General features: G+C 40.0%; 1 long non-coding RNA gene across 1 annotated transcript in view; it reads left to right on the top strand.

Moving 5' to 3' along the window:
• The window catches only part of LOC114017200 (uncharacterized), a 203452-nt gene that overhangs the window by 151605 nt on the left and 34770 nt on the right, over window positions 1-17077 (top strand). The window contains exon 9 of the long non-coding RNA XR_003562101.2: window positions 8514-8583. This is a non-coding gene — a long non-coding RNA (uncharacterized LOC114017200). The remainder of the gene's footprint in view (window positions 1-8513; window positions 8584-17077) is intronic.

Raw genomic sequence — 17077 nt, 5'->3', positions numbered from 1 at the left:
AAGATGTCGGCTTAGGTTACATCTGCTTAGGACAGACTTGGCCAATGTCACTCTACCTGATTTTTCTAACACATCACCTTTCTAGTGCTTTGGATGAGGAGTCTAAAATTAATACTTCTTGCTACTGGACTTATTCCATGTAGACAGGAATAGAAAGGTTCTGCTAACACTTTCTTTCCACTGAGGTTACACCTCCTACTTAGACTGCACTGTTAAGGTTGTGGCAGACCTCTGATTTTTACCGTGTAACTACTACATTTATATATGAAAAGTGACATTTTTTTAATGCAGTGAAGAACACCTCCAACTGAACAAAAGGGTGTAAGGGGATTGTTTGTAAAGGAAATTGTATACTGGTCTCCAAACCTGTATTTCTGTGAGTTGGTCTCTGGTTACTTGCTTGTTTTATCATAGAATCAGAGAATCATTTAGGTTGGAAAAGACCTTTAAGATCATCAAGTCCAACTGTTAACCCAGGATTCCCAAGTCCCCCACTAAACTGTATCCCTAACTCTGCATCTACACATTTTTTTAAACAGCTGTAGGGTACTTTCAGGATAGTAGCTCTTTAGTAACAGGGAATCATGTAGTTTTCCTTTCCAGTTGGAAGTTTTCTCTCCATCCTTCTATTTGTGCTCTTTCCTGTAATGTTACATGCCCTTTCTTATCTGAGTTGACCAGAAAACAAAATATTACTTGTTCCCCTGTCACACTGCTGTTGATGTGATACCATCATGCTGTGAGGCATATGTTAAGTACTGTGATGTTTCTTCTTTGGGCCTTGGGGAAGAAACCCACACTAGCTTGGTCCTGGGAAATTCTGCCCAGGCTCAAAATCCTTCTTCCTCCCCCGTGCTTCCATCCTCTCCTTTTTAGTCCCGAGGTTGACTGTTTTCTGTAGAATTACTGATGCCATCCAAGAGATATCTGTATTTCATCGGCTTTAACTGAGTGGCCCAATTACTCATTAGTAGTGGCTTTCTTCATAAAAGACACAAGAATGGGAAGAATTGCCTCCTGTTATTATCAAAAACCAGTGAACAGCATCACTGCAGTACAGAAAGCTGCACCATGTTTGTAATTATGTAGTTTTGATCCTTTTGAAATGTGATTCAAGCAACTTCTTGTTTCTCTTGGATTTTATGCCTTGAATAGAAATAATCTGTTTGTTTGCCATTTGAATAAATCTTTCAAATTTCAGCACTTTGGGGAGGTGTTCACATCATCCGACTCATGCATCTAACACAGATGCTCTGAATTGTTCCATTGACTTCTCACCATTCATTACAAAAAGCATTTAGTCTCCTAAATTGCAAGATGTAACATAGAGGTACATAAACAAAAAGGGTCTAACACTGGAGTTGGTGAAAGTCCCATTCAGAACTGTAAATGGATGCAGCTGAGTATTTAATGGGAAAACAGTCGTATTATTAAGGAACAAAAAACTCTTACTCTTAGAAAGTGGCAGTCTTAAACTGTAGTGGCATATTAGGGGAAAAATACTAAACTACCGTTGTTAATGTCTCATCATTCCTTACACTTCAGAGAAAAGCTGTTGAAAAAACACTTTGGTCAATATGTTGGTAATGTATTTGCATTCTATGCCTCGGATCACGTGTAATGTCTCATTAAAACATATTTAGTTATTTGTCATGAGTGAGCTTTACAAAAGATACACATTAATAATCTGTCTTAATATTGAAATATTTTTGCTTTTTAAAAATCTATGCACCATATGTAGTGCTATTGAGGCTTTAAGTTTCTGCCTCCCTACTGATTTGATTTATTAGTAACTTTTATCTGAAGGATATAAATGAGGATAGAATTGCTGGAAGCCTTCATCTAAACTGCACATTTCTTTGATACAGGATAATAAAGAAGCAGAATGTTTTCCCATGGTGCTTGCTTATCGAAAGTCCTGTTTAGCTCGGTGGAGATTCATGATATTTATTTTTTTGTTTGTACGGACACAGACACTCCTGCTATTCTACAAGATTCCATGAGAAATTTACAAGTGTTCTAAACTTAAAAAAAAAAAAAGTTGTCACAGCATATCAAATGAAAAGGTTTTCTGCGTCATGGGCCATCATGTGTTATCTACAGTACACTGGTAATGCAAGTATCTCATTTCCCTTGTCAGCTAAGCTACATTAGCTACTTCAGGTATTGTAATCAATGGTATATTGCTTAACTTTCATCTCTCATGCCCTGTAGTTTGTGATAGTTTTCTGCCATGACAATGTGAAATTCTAATTATAAAGATTAAAGCCAGAAGGAATGTGATGTAACTGATAGATGGTTCAGTTTTCCAATGGAATAACTTTATCTGCAGACAGAGTCAAACAAGTGTTTGTGCTGTGCGTAACTTTCCAGAAATGTGAAAAATACTGTTTTTCTTTGAAGTATCAGGTTGTTGGGATGTGCCCTCAGTGATACTTCATAGAACATGAATGAAGCAAGATGGATATAGAGATGCTCGGATCGCCTGGGGGAGGCAGTAGGCCAGTTCTTACTAGGATCTGACTGGAGAACATCAGACCTGAGCCTGAGAAAATTTCCACCAAAATGATAGTTTTTGGAATTTTGGCTTCTCAGTGGAAGCTAGTTTTTGCAACCAGCTTTACTTTGTCCCATTTCACATATTAGATTTTTCCCATGGTAGAGGAAAAAGAGGGAAAGATTTCTTAGTAATAATTTCCTTGAGCAGCAGCAAAATCTAGAGAAGTTTGAATATCGTCTAACCCAACGGTGTAAACCTTGGGCAGTAAATGATGTAGGGATAAGGTTGTTGAACAAATGCCAGTGTTTTTCTCCCATGAGATGATATAGCACTGTTATCTTTTAGATTATTACAAGATTTTAAAAAAAAAAAAAGAGGAAGGAAAATTACTTCCATTTTCTGATTAGGAAGTTCTGACTGATTGGAGTAAAACTGTGGAGTGGGGGGAAAACCTTCATGTCCTGCTTTTCAGTACCAAGCTGTTGTAGCTCAGGCAGGTATTCTTGACATTGTGTGAGCAATTTGCATAAATGATCCCACTTAAAATGTTAAATCTGGCTCGTTAGCCAGATGCTCAGGGTATAAATAATGAATGAACTTCAGATGCTGTGGTTTGACTACTAACAGGTCAGTAGGACTGGAAGCAGGGCACCAGCTTTTGAATTTGCAGAATTGTAGTTCCCTGTGTGTGTTGATGTTGTATAGGCATGGTAGCTGCAAAATGCTTTGGTCTTTCCAGTACCTGTATAAATGTTTTTTGTAGGGAAGTTGTCCAATACCTAGGATGTGTTCATGTATGTTCATGTTAATTTTTTTTCCGTAACATAAATGGATTTGAAGTTCTAATAAATGGTGAAACGGGGTTTGGATGTTGAATTCTGGTGTTTGGCTGAGTCAGACAGCTAAAGCCCCTCTGGCACCTGAGCTAGCATCGTCGCGTCACTGCAATTCTGGTAGGTACAGTTGAAGCACTTTTAATTTGGGTATTATGCAACACAGGGCAGCATAATAAACATACCTCAGCTTGGGCCCTGATGGGCATTATCTGCATCCCCAAGGCACTGTGGCAGGCCACCAGAAACAGTCTCGGCTGCTCAGAGGTCTTTTATCAAGCTTGCATGGTTGCTGACTCCAGATCTGTAGTGTGTAAAGTCTGACTGCACCTACTGCTGCATGGTGGTCCCTTTCTGTCATGGAGTAGCTAGAAACATCCACTGAAACAAAATTTAAAATTTTTGAGCCAGAAACAGTTCATTGAAAGGTCTCAAGCTTGACAAGTATTCTCTGATCTAAGCTAGAGATTGTTGGCTTCCCATTTGGATTCCTAGTGGGTTTGTCCTTGAGCAAAGCCAATGCCAAACAGCAAAAGAGTTTTGGTCTGAAACCTTGTGTTAGGAAGCTCTTTTCGCAACTGCTTGTATGTTAGCAAAGGGAACTCACAATATGAAGGAAAGAATGCTTTTATAATTTGCCAGGGGTAATCTTTGCATATGAAACTGATTTGGCTTTAGTCTTAGACTGTATGGAATTTATTCCTGCTTCTTGTAAAAGAAAATGGATGTAATAAACATTTACACTGCAACAAGAGTACAACATACGTAGAGATCCACAGCCTCCCTCTTTGCTAGTTGAAAGCTCTTCTGTTGAACTGTACACCTTCTTGCAGCTTGAAGGAATTTGTTTTCTCTAATTCTGCAGTAATGTTAAAAGTTTAATACTGCCAGAGAGATGTCACGTCTGACATGGGTGTCTTGATGAAGCTTCAAAATGTCATGTGAACATCTTGATTTGATGCTACCATTTTCAGACTGGCAGGTGGAAATGAAAGCTTATTGTCCATTTGGTTTATATTTATCCTGCCTCTGAACGGTCCTATGTTGTCATGTTAACAATCACTGCTGAGCTACCTTTTTCTTGCAGTAAATCTGTGGGACACTGGCCATTATCTGTTATTTGTGGTTTCCCTTGCCATGTACATCCTTTGCATAGAAAGCCATTCACTGTCCTATTCACTGTATAATATCCTATTCACTATATAATATAAAGTTTTATAGTATTTGAACATTTTTTCACTTTATAGACTTGTCCTTTTTTTATTCAGTTAGACAGAATTCGGTCATGATACTGCTGACTTACTCTTGCATTTTGTGTGTTCTGATTGGTTTTTGCAGGCAAGCAACACCACATGATCTCTATAATGTTTACAGAGAAGGGGAAAAAACCCCACATTTGTGAGGTGAGGGTATCCAGCCTATTGGCATATTAGCCTGTGGCTTATTTTGCTTTTAGGTTGGTCACAGTGCTGCAATAGGTTTCTCTTCAGTGTGATTTTTTTTTTTTTTTTTTTTTTTTTTTTCAGAGAATCTCTTAAGCTCCCTTAAATGGTGGCAAAATAAGAAGTATTCCTTCCTGGCTGGTTGGTGTGGCTCCTCTGCCTTCTGTGCTTTCATTATCTTGCTTTGGAGTTATTTTACCCAGGGGACCCTAAAGCACCTCCAGTTCTCACATGTGTTTGTGTTGCATGTTTGTGTCAATGATTCTCTGTGGCTGACCACAGGGACAAAGCTGTGAAATCTATCTTTGTGTCTGCCACTGTGCTAATTTTCCACATGAGGAGATGCATCTGGGAATCACAGCACTAAACCATACTGAATTCTAGCTAATCTCTCCTCCTCCCCCTCACCCCTCCCTCCCCAAACACAAGACTCTGTATCCTCAGCTTCATTACTGGCACGTCCACTAGCTACTTAGAGCAGGCAGCTGCAGCTTTGGTGTGCATGGCCTGTGGCTGTGGCAGGACTCTGCCACCCCCTTGCTTGCTCCATGTGCGCTGTCCCCAGATATTTACCTTGCTGCAGGTCCTCGAGGCCCTAGAACTGTGTCCGGAGCACTGAGCACCAGCCTGTGGGGGGTTGGGAGGGAGGGGTTTGGTTTGATTTGGGTGAGTCATCTTGTTGCAGGGTGGTGGTCATGTTGGAAGTGCTGTTCTCCTCTGCAAAGGTGAAAATGGGTCCCTGAGTTTGACAAAGCCAGTGACTTGCGCATCCCTGTGCCATGCCGGTGACAGAGGCGGGCGCTGAGGTTTGCTTGTGCAAGTAGATTTTCTGCTCCCTTTTTTCCTGCTCTCTGCTCCTTCTTCTCTCCCACTTAGAGCTGAAGGTATTAGAAAGGTAACCAGCAGACCCAGGGATGTTATCTCTCTTCTGCTCACTTGGGCAGTGTCCGGTTTTGGCTACCTCAGGAGGAAGCCAGTCAAGTGGCCCAAGACCACCAAGGAGGTTGGGGTGGAGGTTGCCCCATGGGGACAGGCTGTGGGGCTGGGGCTTGTTCCGCCTGGGGAAGGGATGGCTCTGCGGGGGCAACAGCAGGTGCTGGCACCCGTGGGAGGTGACTGAGGGGTACAGCCGAGCTCTTCACAGCATGGTGGGGGAATAAAAGGCAAGGGGCATAAAAGGAAAACGAACGGGAAAGAATCTTTCGCTGTGAGGCTGCAGTGCTGAGGCTGTGAGAGCTGATGAGCGCGGTGGGCCATGTCAGTTCACTTCCCACTATAGTCCTGTTGCTGTGTCTTGGTATATTGTGTGCCTCTTCTGGGTGTCACACCCCTCCTTTGGGGTGTGCAGTTTGCTACCAGTCACACATCCTTTTCTAAAGGAAAGCTGCCTGCATAGTTGATGCTTCCCCTGGGAGTGTCATACCTGGTGTCCCTGTGGCTTCCTGGCCAGAGCCTAGAAGCAGCTTCTGCTTTCACCTTCTCTTGTGGTTTTGCTTTTCCACAACAGAATTAAGGTGGCTGATCTGCGACTCCTGTTTTCCCCACTTCTATAAATAGAAGCTGATTCTCATTTGCCAGTGGCTTATTTTTTTTACTAATAAACTTCTTAATAACTTTGAGATTTATGGAAGCTTTTTCTTAAGGAGTCAGGTAAACTTGTGAAGCCCAGCCTAGTGCAAAGAAATGTCACCAGTAATTTCTAGCAACTTCCTCTGGCCTTCTTCCAGGGTATTCAGTGCTTTTCCTGGTGGTATGAATTGCACGAGCAACTCAGTCTTGTTAATGGTGACTGGTGTAAATGAAGTTTTACAATCTTTGGACTTGCGAATGTAATTTGCTGATGCTTTGCTCTCCTTTGTGCACCAGTCCTGCACTTGATTTGCTCTTTCTCCTCTGGCTAATCTGCTTACAGATGAGACTTGTTGTGAGCTGAATCTCATTTCATGGCTTCGTTTTTTCTCTCAAATGGACATTGTTTGTGTTCTTCCTGCATGCTTTCTTCTTGGGTGAGATGGGTGAGGAAGGTCCTGTGCAGGTGGCATAGCAGGCTGTGTGTGAGCCAGCTACTGGAGTACCCATGGGTGGAGTGCACCATGTCTGAGGCTGTATTTTTGCGCTGTGTCTGCGTGGGCTGGAAACTTGTAAGGTACTGCCTTTAGCAGAAGAAAGGTGGTTTCAAAGCTGTTGGATAATTAGGATGGAAATTCTGGATTATATTCTCACTGCAGTGGATATTTCATATGCTGAACATACTGATTCCAGCTTGGGGCTATATGATTTAATCTTAAACAGATTTTGAAAAATACAAATATATGAATTCTTACTCTCCTTTGCCTCCCATTTTGTATAATTTTTTTATGGTTTTAACAAGTATTATCAGATACCTTTGATTTCAGGGCAAAGCAAATTTTTATTTTGAATTAAAAGTGTAGGGAAATAAGGATTTCTTGCATCTGAACTTTTTTCTTAACAGCCATGGTTAAGCTTCGAAACCATTGCACAGTAATTAGGTTTATTGCAGTGTGCCATGTTGTAGACTTATTTAAATTCCTAACATACGGATCTAATTTTGTATCTTGATGGCAGAGAGAGAAAAAGAGTATGTAAAAAGGTGTTACGCTTTTCACTGCTCTGTTATTGGAAGGAGATGAAATAAAAATCAAACCACCCTAAGTGCAAGGGTAGTGTGCGTTTGGGTAATATTCCTTTTAGCCTCAACTGTTTTATACAGGGCTTTTTTCAACGTTATTGAAAGTGATGCATAGTAATTAAAATGTGATGATTTTTCCCTTCCAAGTAAGCATATACATTCTATCAAAGAGCAATTGGATGATCTTAGGTAAATTAATTTTCTGCATTCAGACATGTTATCTTCTCCCTGATTCATATGTTGCTATAGCAACAATTGACTTCACAAGGCCTGACTCAGCTCCCAGAGAAATATGAAATGCCCTGGTTTATATTTTTCTGCTGTAAGTCATGGAGGTGACTTCAGTAGCAGAAGCTGATCTTTATACCACAATTTTTCTTCTTTTATCTTCAAGATAAAACAGTTTATTTTTCTCAAGTTGAATACATTCTTTCTTCAGTGTTTATATTTTTGCAGTATTTTTATTAGTGTGACTAAATGAAAGAGTTCCAGAACGAAAAATACAAGTGTGATTTAAAAGGGCCATTATGCTTTTAAAATCTTTTTTTAATTTTCAGGTATGTATTAACTTCTGTCAGTCTCCAAAACAGGTATCAAATGGCAAAAATTTGGATGCCATTTACAAGTATACAGGTAAAATATAAGTATACAAGATAAATGTCCACATTCACTCCCCCCAAAAAGCAAATAGGTCACAGTCCTGGGGCAAAGACCATGGAAAGTAAAATAAAATAAACAGACATACCCTTGACTAAGGCAATTAAAACATTGTAGTCCATTCTTGGTTTGAAAATGTGTTAAAGGTCATCCAGTGTTGTACTAAAAGCAGAAATTAGGCATCATATATGTATGTGTTCTTTCAGTAATTTGAATATATTTACTGTGGCTTTACAGAACAAGGATTGGACTCTCACTGTTGTCTGAAGGTATCCAATGTATGCTTCTGTGTAAGTCCTGACCTTTAAACGTGAACAAAGTATGATCTCAAGGAAAAACCTTTTGAAAGTCAAGTAAAATCCTGGTCCCACTAAAATCTAATATTTTCATCTGGAATGCATACAATGAAGTGATTTTCTTGCTCTTTATAGGTCTACAGGAAACTGACTGAAATGTTTAAATAGATAACCGAAGATATCACACATTCTGAAAAATTACAAGGTAAAACATGTATAGCTGAGTTTGATGTTTTATTTAACTTGTGCATTAAATTTGCCAGCTTTAAACAGCCACCCCCAATGACCATAGTAAATGAACAGTGAATCACATGACTAAGCCAGATTCTTCATGGACTGTAGACTACAGTGATAGGATTTCTGTGGTAAAATGTATTTAACCATCGCGTGATAGAGAACAGGTGGAAATGTACCTCAGTCTTGTAGAACTGTGAGATCTCTGTTGTATCTGCAGGGAAAGTACATGTCAACAATGAAAGAGAGAAATAAGTAGTAAAAAAATACTTTGTATAAGCTTTGGGAGCAGGGTACTTGTGGATCATTTTTGTGTAGTCTGATACTTCAGGTATTAGCTGTGCATCAGGCCGTTGGTATGGTATGTAGTGCACAGTCCACAATGGATTTTTAGTGTGATTGGTGTGTAATATTGTACAAAATATATCCATAATGGTATATTACAGTGAGGAAAGCTTCCTTGCGCTATCAGGAGCTCGGATCTTTGCACTGTCAGGAGCTCATCAGTGGGGGAAACATAGTCCTTGTGAACACTAGCTCTCAGATAGTGAGGGACACCGTGGACATCATGTATGGCCTCTGCCCTGTGGTGTTCCCCGGTGAGATCAGTTAGCACAGGGTGGTATTGATGCACATTATGCCTTTTGATATGGGGGCATGCCTTGGTGCTCCTTCATACAGCAACCCTATTATTGGGACTACTGTATCAGAAACAGCCAGTGCTGTTACTGATGCTTATAGAAGGCAAGCAAGGGGAAGAACACCATCATCTGGTCACGTCAGGATCAAATATAAAAGCTCAAACTTGCAATCATGTGCACATATACCTGAACAGCATGTATGTGGTCTGCCTGCATGCTTAGTTTCCAGTTACGTTAATTTGAGCTGAAGCGCGTTAGCTTTCTTCTAGTCCGGGACTGTGCGTATTCACATTCTCTCTCCAAAAAAAGTTGCATAGCCTTAAGCTATTCCCATTCAATTATAGATGTCCCTTTGGCTATGGGGATGTTGCTTTGACAGATCAGGTACCATCCCCTGTTCTTGACTGACTTCCTAATTTCTCGCTTTTCTTGGAAAAAGCACTTTTCCCTAGCTTGTGAATGACTTTCAAGTGTTATGGGTCACCATCCACCCACCTTTATTTTATCAACCCATAAATTGACAGGGCTATAAATGGATTTAATAAATGCAGTTTATTGCTGCCTCTTGACTGAGACCAGGCAACGGTAATCAATCGGTTTGGGGTGACAAAATGCAGGATGCTGTAACAAATCACAAAACTAACTGTTCTACATTTGCAGCAAAAGTGCTTCTAATTGTAAAACCAGACTAACTTGAAGTTTATATGTCAGAGTTCATAGCAAATTTCATTGTCTAGTAGGTATTTTAAGTTCCTCTACATCCCTCTGCAGAAGAAAGGCTAAACCTGTAATTTATGTGTACTGTTTATTAGGCAATGACCTTGCATGAAATTTTTGAGCATGTATTTAAGGGTTTCTTTTACAGCTTTTCACCAATTATTAACAGAAATAATTTAATTGAGTTCTAGACTAGATTTTTTTTTCCCATTAACTTATCATTATGAACTTATAATGGATGCTCTAATTAGGTAGTGTTTCTAGTGGGAATATTTAACTAAATTAAAATTGGGACAAATATATTCAACACACTCAGTAACACTAGAGGCCTATTGTGCATCAATAACCTGCCCAGTAAACAAAAGTAAGCAAGGAAAATTGGCTGACATATAGGGTTTGGCTTGTATAAGTTTTTTCTGATATACTGATATTGAGGTAATATGCTGGTTTTTGAATGCTGAAACAGTTCTGTTCTGCTCCCCTCTCTTTTGGAAGAAAATGTTTCAATATTTCCCAATCAAAACTCCCAGAAGTTTTTTGACCATGAAAAACTGTCATGCTGATGTTTTCTTCTAACCTGTGAAGAAAATGACTATATGAGTATTGGAATTCCCATGAAATGAAAACTTCGAGTTTGGGTCAGGGGTCTTTTTGCTTGGTGTCGTAGCTTTTCAAAAAGGCAGGTGAAGAAGCTTTTTCTTTTTTTTTTTTTTATTTTATCTGTGCCATAAGTAATTTTGAAGTCTTTTTTAAAATTCCTAATCTGGGTTTATGTCTATTCTACTTAATGTACTTTGCAACCTTGAGCATTAAAGATATAGCTGGACTGAAAACAAATTTTTAAAAAACTTTTTCTTGGGTCAATATATTGTGACATTTCTAGTATCTCGTGCCTATCTGTGACTCTGCGGATGATTAAAAACTTTCTTTACCTACTGTGGAGGCTTCTGCCTCCAGGTAACCTTTGCCTTTTCTATTTACTCCTTATCTCTCATCTACTACAACAAAATAGGATGGGACCATGTGGGCAAGAGCTTAACACACCCATAGGAGGACAAAATTAACAAACTTGAAGATGATGTCAAATTGCAAAGGTATCCAACTGTGGGACAGATACAGCCTCTGCAATAAATTTGCTGGTCTGTACAGCGGCCTTTCTCCTTCAGTGGCCCCCCAGGCTAATGCCAGAGGGTGGGTTTCAGGAGTAAGCAAGTTGTTCTCATCTCTTAATCCTTTCTCCCTGCCACTTTCCTTCCTGTGAGCACTGTGTATGCTTTCTCCTCCTGCTTTCAGCAGGCACATGCTTCCTTTGTGACTGCAGTGCAGCCATCCCATGCAGCAGGGCACGTCCCTTTCTGTGACATCCAGAGAGGTTCAGTACCTCTACCATGGCCAGAAAAGTGCTTCTCCTGCAATAGTGGCATCTTCAGGCTATATGTGCAAGTCCAGTCTGTGTATGAAAATGTATGACAAAATAAGTTTGTTATGGTTTTTTTGGTGTTTTTTTATTTTTTATTTTTATTTATTGACTCTATGGGACACAGTGTAGTCTGCTCTGCTTTGGTGGAGGGATAATTTACTACTCGTAATGCATGTGCATAAGGATGGGAAATAATTAACATCACATAGGTAATCTTAATGCTGGAGTTGCATAATTTTTGAGTGCCTAAATTTGCCAAGGCAATAGTCTGTTGAAGTTAACATTTTGTTATTATATATAGAAAGCAATGCATTTACCTTTATAATGATTTACAGAATCGTCAGTAGAGAATCAAGAAATGCTCAGGGAGCTGAAGGATTGCTGCCAGAAGTAGCTATTTTGATTGAGAGTACAGCTGAAATCACTGCACGTGTTACCTACAGTATAAATTAATCAGCCCAGTAGTGCATACATACTTGGTTACATGTGCACAGTTTCAAAAATATGTGATTGGACAGAATGATGATTTTTTTTTTTCTCCAAGAGTATTCTGAATAATTGTATTTCCTTGGATAGTTTCGGTGACAACTTCTCACCCTTGTAAATCTGTGTTGGCTTTGCTGTGTTTTTGCCTAATGGATGCATGCATCAGAAATATTGTTCTGAGATGCTTCTGCTAACCTGTCAAGATTTGATTGCTGTTTCCAATTAGGTGAGATTAACAGACTAAAATTTACTCAGTGTTTTCTTACCTAAAAAATCTCAAGTGTGCAAACTGAAAAATATTGAGGGTCTTTTTTTGGGGCAGGGAAATATAAAAGCAAGGAAAACAAGGGGAAAACTACTTGCAGTGTCTTGTCTCCATAGGGGTTAGCTTTTTTTTTTTGACGCAAGGTTTGAGGTGTCACTGCATTGATGATTTATTTTCTTCAGCCAGCAATGCCCAGAGGGCCAATCATCATGTGGCAAGGTGCAAAAAGGCATATCACAGAAGTGGAATGGACCAAGCCCCTCTCAGGGTGTTATAATAGTCCCATTTGCTTAGCAGTTATGTGTCCATTCATGGTTCATTAATTTTGATGGTGCCTAGCCTTCTAGTTTCTTCTGTCTGCTTCCCCAGAAAAAGAAATGGTTCATTCAGGGTATTATTTTATGAACTGACTGTATATTCAAAGTTTATTGGAACAATTCTGTGCCCCTCCCCCCCCCCCCCCGCCTTATTTTTAGGGTATTTATAAAGTATGAATTTCCCATCACATTTGTTGTCCTCTGTCTAAAAAGATTTTCTAGTAATAATTTATAGAGGTGTTTTGTTTTTTTTCTTCTGCTGGCATATTTGAAGGGAAAAAAGATGAAGTTTGCATGCAGTAGATGCTGTTCTCAGTAGGACTCATGAATAGGAATAATTAAAAAAACCTAAACTGGTGTTCAATTTCAGTTTAATTACCAGCCACAGGCTTTAGACAGGAAAAAGGACTGTTTAAGCCATCTTTGCTTCTGGCAATGACAGACTTTCTGCTTATTGTACATTTTCTATGGCTTTGTCCAGTTTAATTATAAACCTCTAATTAGTGGCACAAGGTAAGTAAAGTTTTCTAACAATATATGTTTCTCAGTGGGATCTTAAATACATTTGGGAACTCAATCTGCATAGAAAAAAAATCTATCTCCAGTAGTTATTATTTGCAGTGCCTCATAAATAACATTCACATGTGAACCTGGACTCAGGAGAGGAATATTTATGTTTAAGGCTCCGGGAGGTAAAGCTGGAGACCACAGTGGGACAGAGTACGAGGGAAGTAGTGTTTTATGTGTGCCGTTGGTATATTTTTGCCCTCTTGCACATATGTGTGTTGAGTGAAGCTGGTCAGCAGCAAAAGCAGATCTCCTATAATCCATACAAAGCTAGAAGGTTTTACTGTGGCTGACCAGTGGAGCCCACTGAAGAGTGCAGTGCTGTCATCTTGGAATAGCCCCCCTCTAAACTGGGTCCAAGCTGCATGAGGGTAGTTAAGGCAGTAAATATCCTTGAAACAGAAGTTGCTAGATAGAATGACTCTGTTCTGCCCGATGTCCCAAGGACTGTGTTTGAAGGGTGCCTGCCTGGGATAGTACCTGTGTCCCTGCTGGGAGCCAGCCTGCACCCGCCTGAGGTTCTGGTCTGGGGACCTCGGCTCTGGCAGCCCCGTTCCTGCTGTGACAGCTCAGCTGGTTGCAGCCAAGGTGACTCCCTGCTGTTGGTCCTTGTTCTGGGGGCTGGGTGACTCCAGAAGCTGGAGAACTGGGGATTAAGAAAGGTCAATGGCAAAACTGATAGCAGGATGCGTGAAAAAAGTATCTTTTCCTTCTCTGAAATGTGAAAAAACCCTCACCAACATATGAAATAAACTCTTGGCCTGTATCTGAGAACAAGTCTTTGATTTCTTTCAACTTGAATTCTTGTTTGTCATAAATCCATGAAAATACATTATCTACACTTATAAGTATGTAACAGCTCAATGCTGCTAAAAAAAGTGGACTTCTGTGGTGTTTTTTTTTTATTGTATTTTTTCCAAATGGTCTCTCCCCTAGCTTTACTGATTTTTTTTTTTTTCCTTTCTCCCTTTTCTTGCCTGCATAAATGTCTGTCTGCCCTGTGTCCTGCCATTGTATCCACACCCCTCCCCCCACTATCTATTTAAAAAAGCATTGCAAAACTGGATGTTAAAGTAGGTTGAGGATTCTGCCAGTTACAGATTCTAATAATAATAAGGTAGTACTGAGCATGACCCAGGAGCCATGTTAAAATCAGCTAGAGGGGAAAAAAAAAAAGTTGTTTTGGTTAAATACAGGCTTAATGTGGGTAGCTAATCATGCTTCTCCTTACTATATGTACGTCAGTTTTACATGGTATTTAGCATTTACGGTAGCTGTGTGAGTCCTGCATTATGTTACTGAACTAACCTGTTCTCAAGTATGTCCAGTCTTCCTAATGTTGCATTCCCCACCCCCCCCACCCCCCAAAAAAAATCTAGTTATTTTTATTGACTTGATGTTATTTTTTAATCTTGTTTAACAAATACGGTAGGGAAAAAAAAAGAATCTGGTGATAAAGAAGGTCTCCTTAGCAGAGGAAGGTCAAAATGTTCCCTCAACACCATACAATGGACACCTTCTAATTTTGCATTAAAGGAGCCAATTTGCCTGAGGGGTAGCTGAGCTTGTGGCAAACCTGGTAGGGCTCATGCAAATATCTCTGCCTAGGCTACAGCCTATCTCTTTCTTATGAAAGTTCTGAAAGCAGAGGTTTTAGGTTGGGCAGATGTAAAGGAATGAGCTTTCTGGAACTCCAGTGTTTCTCTGAATAAAGCTGTATTTTTGTTTGTGATTATAATTTTAGTGATTAAAATGTAATTAGTGACTAAACAGGTAAGAGTGAAACAGAAATCTCAGTGGCATGAAGGGTTTCTGGTTCCTGGAAGGGTGTTAATCCCATTTGAGAGTTTGGGGGGAGGGGGGAGCAAGAGTAATTATCTAATGAATAGGCATCAGGGTCTGCTTTCCATAACTGCTTTTCAGCTGTTATGTTACAGTTTTTGGAGGGATGGCTGCACACTGCAAAAACGTCAGGGTAAACTTGCAAGTAGGGCAAGGCACAATTAAAACTGAAAATTGAGACCTGTAACATTAATTAGAAACTCATTAACTACCATTTATGATAATATGCCTTCGTGTCTCTCCTTCCTCCTCCTGTCCCTCCTCCTCTCAAAAAAATAAAAAATCCAATTTATCACTTCTCAAAGGAAAGTGCTATTATGTTGTGCTTCCATGCAATCTCATAACGGCTTGGGAACGGAAACCCCTGTTTCATTTCACCCTTAAAAATTTTACATGTTCTTGGGTCTGAGACAGTGAGAAAGTGAGATGGTGGGGTCTGGATAGAAGGGAATATTTCAGGAGAGGCTTTGGATAAAGAAGAAAATACTGTGAGTCTCTGTCAATATAATGATTAGATTGGGATTAGATTGTTTTCTCAGTAAGCGTGATTTAAACATAATTAATTTGATTTCAGAAAAGCTGAAAGACGCAGGCAAATATGGCCTCAGAGTGTACAACCGGTTGTCTTGAACTTAGTGACAATACACTCTGCAGAAGGTACAAGAAAGTTTGGGTGTGTGCAAGACTTGTGGAAATTTTATTGGGAAATAAAAGAGGGTATATTTATTACCAGAAACTACAAATCAAAGTAATTTTTAATTCATCCACAGCTGGCATGCATACTACCTAGTATTTCCGCTAATATGTTCTTTCATTTCATGGGCAATGTGAATATTTAGTAACAAAGAAAGCTTTCAGGATTTCAAGACACTTCATTAACAGCAGTGAAGGTAAATTAAGTAAAAAATCACCTTATTTCTTGTTTTTCATTTAGTTGGCAAAAAGACAAACAAACCACTATTCCTGCTTAGAATGACAACAAGCTTTCCTCCTTTTCTGAATTGTTGATAATTAAGAAAATAAATGTTCTGAGTTCGATCGTGATTTTGTGTGTGTTGCTGTGATTGGGGTTTGAAAATATTTTGACTTCTAAAGAGGTTTTCAAATAAAGGGTGGGTTTTTTTTTCAAATGGGAAGAAGTCGCACATCTCATTTTGTGGGAACTACCTGCTTAGGTTTGTGGCATGTGGGGTTTGTGTGTGTTTTTTTTTTTTCTTTATTTTTTTGTAAGTGAGAAGCATGGTGAGATTTAACAATGCTTTCCATCTGTAGGTGAATCTTTATCAGGCACAGGATATTCTCCTCCCAACATGATCGGTGAGATTAGAAGATTCTTTTCCTGAGTCAAATGGATCTCTTTCTTTGTCTTTTGTTTCTTGGACACTGGCTAAAAAATCCTTCTCAACTCTCAGCACTTCTTCCTCGCAATGACAGGCTGTATATTTTTCCAAGAGATTTTTGTTTAAGTCAATAAATGCCATACCACTGCAGCTAGATGTTGGGACCATAAAGCTTGCTTGAGGCAGTTGGATGGCGCTTGGGGCACTTTGGCACTCCGTAAAGGGTTTCGATCTCTGTCCAAGAGGCCTGTGTTAGAGTTCGTATGGAGCACAAAGATGATAACGTGACCTTCATGTGGCTGAAGAGAACATGGAGATGATGGCTTTCTTCTCTTGGCTCATGGATGTCTTTGTGCTGCCCCAGTCTAAGCTGGTTTTGGCACTTTGCTATTATGTCTGACATAATTGGAGCTCTCCTCTAACGTGTTGTGGGTAATTGGCTTTGCTCTGAGCTGAGAGAATGGCTGGTGAATTATTCTGCTCTGAGATGCTCCCTCTCTCCTGCTGAGAAAATGCAGTGGCCAGAGATCCAGTGTTGGCTCTGTCTCAGCAGAAGCTCTTTAACCATAAGAAAATCTACTTGAGTTGGAGTCTGCTCCAGCTGGCTTTGTGCTTGTCTCAAGCACCATGCACAGTTACTCGAAGGTGCTGGGATGCTACAATGAGCCCCTGATCTGGGCTGTGTGTGGCAGGTGGATTCTGTCAAGAAGCCTGGGGAGACTTTGCATCCTCTTCACGCTGCCTCGCCCCTGCACCTGCACTGGTGTTTGCAGCAGTTTTTTCATCCTGATGAGGAAGCCAGAGCTGGCCGAGCCGGACTGCAGTGTTGTCCCCAGCCACAGCAGGCATGTGTGTTCACAGGGCTGGGGA

This window comes from Falco cherrug, chromosome 13, assembly GCF_023634085.1.
Source record: "Falco cherrug isolate bFalChe1 chromosome 13, bFalChe1.pri, whole genome shotgun sequence".
NCBI classification, from domain to species: Eukaryota; Metazoa; Chordata; class Aves; order Falconiformes; family Falconidae; genus Falco; species Falco cherrug.
The sequence above is the reverse complement of the archived record's forward strand: the minus strand, read 5'-3'. Positions and strand labels throughout refer to the sequence as shown.